This window comes from Lupinus angustifolius, chromosome LG09, assembly GCF_001865875.1.
Source record: "Lupinus angustifolius cultivar Tanjil chromosome LG09, LupAngTanjil_v1.0, whole genome shotgun sequence".
NCBI lineage: Eukaryota > Viridiplantae > Streptophyta > Magnoliopsida > Fabales > Fabaceae > Lupinus > Lupinus angustifolius.
In genome coordinates, this window is record NC_032017.1 from 16,419,998 (window position 1) to 16,422,674 (window position 2,677).

Here is a 2,677-nt window from a genome sequence, read left to right on the forward strand (position 1 = left end):
ATTAAGGACTTAAGATTAATTAAAACAAATAGTTAAAACTAATTAACATAAATAAAGCAAATCAATAAATTAAAAAAGGGAAGGTACTAAAAGATCAGGGGTAACATACGGTTACCCCCTTTGCCTAGAATTATCACACCTAAAGGGATGAAATCCCTAAAGCTCTCCCAATGGGCACGATTCAGCCTCCAAGTGAGGTGGTGGAGGTTCGCGACGGCTTATGGTGGCTCGGAGGTCTGTTGGTGGCGACGGAAATTTCAAGGGAGTTCACGGTCTCCTCTCTCTCTTTTGAAGTTGCAGTGATTCGGTTCTTCTCTCGGATGGCTTGCGGTGGTTCTGTTGGCGGGGATATAATCACGATTGGGGTCATCTCCTCCTCTTTTCCTCCTTTTGGTGGTGACAGAGGTTCAGGTCGCGGTGGTTTAATGGATTCAGGATGGAAGAATGGTATCTCTTGAGGTAGGGGTTTACGGTGGTTCGGTAATCCATTCTCGCAGTGGCTTAAGGTGGTTCCGAATCGGTAATTTATTATTGCGGTGGCTCACGGTGGCTCCGAGTCGAAGGTGAACTCACCTTCTTCTTTACTTTTTATTTTTTATCCAGTCTATTCGTCTCTTTCCTTTCGTTTTTACTTTTCGTTTTATGAATCGATGGCTTTGGCATCTGTTATTGCTTCCTTCTTTTCGAATAGATGATTTTCTAATTATGCTCATATGCAGGGTGAAACATTATTTAAGATGTTTATCGAACCAGGATAGTGGCCCTTGTTCTTGCGCTGGTAATGACGGAAATGTCGTTGGCCCGTGAGTAATTGCTCTTGGGCTGTCCGGCAGTAGTGAGTATTAGCTTCGCTAAGGACTTTTCACACAAAGTGATATCAACACGAGTTGGTATTTTTTACTTTAACAACTGTCCAATGCTCCAAAATATGTGTGTTAGATGTATGTATCTTATTTGATATATAGGTTATCCTAAGGGTATTCTACTTGTAATTATGTAATGAAAATGATAGTTGTCTTACCTGAATGTGTTCCTATCTACACATTGCTTTTACTGACTCCCTGCTGAGTTCCTGCTTTTTGTTCTCCGGTTCCTGCCTTTTGTTCTATGGTTCCTTCCTTTTGTTCTATGGTTCCTGCCTTCATGATATGAGAATATAAGGATTTTAGACTTTTTGTTAGGCATAATGACATGATTGTTTAACAAATAATATTAAGGACTTAAGATTAATTAAAACAAATAGTTAAGATCTGCTCAATCTTTCTTATTTTTGTGCTCTCTTTTTTCACGGAGTGCCCAGGTTTTTTTGACAATCTGTATGTTATTATCTCTTTTCTGAAACTTCTCTCCTTTTGTGTGTATCTCTTATATCTCTTTTTCTTTGTACTTATGCTGCTATATGACCAGTTTTTTGCTCTGTTTTCGATTGTCCTCCCCTTTTCTTTTGACTGAGTGCCCCCTTTATAATGCTTGTGAAAGATCTTTTGGTTTTCCCAAATAATAACCAGAAACGTACACAACCCTTTTACTTTCTGATTATTCCCTCTATTGGCGGGGATATAATCACGATTGGGGTCATCTCCTCCTCTTTTCCTCCTTTCGGTGGTGACAGAGGTTCGGGTCGCGGTGGTTTAATGGATTCAGGATGGAAGAATGGTATCTCTTGAGGTAGGGGTTTACGGTGGTTCGGTAATCCATTCTCGCAGTGGCTTAAGGTGGTTCCGAATCGGTAATTTATTATTGCGGTGGCTCACGGTGGCTCCGAGTCGAAGGTGAACTCACCTTCTTCTTTACTTTTTATTTTTTATCCAGTCTATTCGTCTCTTTCCTTTCGTTTTTACTTTTCGTTTTATGAATCGATGGCTTTGGCATCTGTTATTGCTTCCTTCTTTTCGAATAGATGATTTTCTAATTATGCTCATATGCAGGGTGAAACATTATTTAAGATGTTTATCGAACCAGGATAGTGGCCCTTGTTCTTGCGCTGGTAATGACGGAAATGTCGTTGGCCCGTGAGTAATTGCTCTTGGGCTGTCCGGCAGTAGTGAGTATTAGCTTCGCTAAGGACTTTTCACACAAAGTGATATCAACACGAGTTGGTATTTTTTACTTTAACAACTGTCCAATGCTCCAAAATATGTGTGTTAGATGTATGTATCTTATTTGATATATAGGTTATCCTAAGGGTATTCTACTTGTAATTATGTAATGAAAATGATAGTTGTCTTACCTGAATGTGTTCCTATCTACACATTGCTTTTACTGACTCCCTGCTGAGTTCCTGCTTTTTGTTTTCTGGTTCCTGCCTTTTGTTCTATGGTTCCTTCCTTTTGTTCTATGGTTCCTTCCTTTTGTTCTATGGTTCCTTCCTTTTGTTCTATGGTTCCTTCCTTTTGTTCTATGGTTCCTTCCTTTTGTTCTATGGTTCCTTCCTTTTGTTCTATGGTTCCTTCCTTTTGTTCTATGGTTCCTGCCTCTGTGTGTATTTGGACTGTTGTGTATCTGCTCAATCTTTCTTATTTTTGTGTTCTCTTTTTTCATGGAGTGCCCAGGTTTTTTTGACAATCTGTATGTTATTATCTCTTTTCTGAAACTTCTCTCCTTTTGTGTGTATCTCTTATATCTCTTTTTCTTTGTACTTATGCTGCTATATGACCAGTTTTTTGCTCTGTTTTCG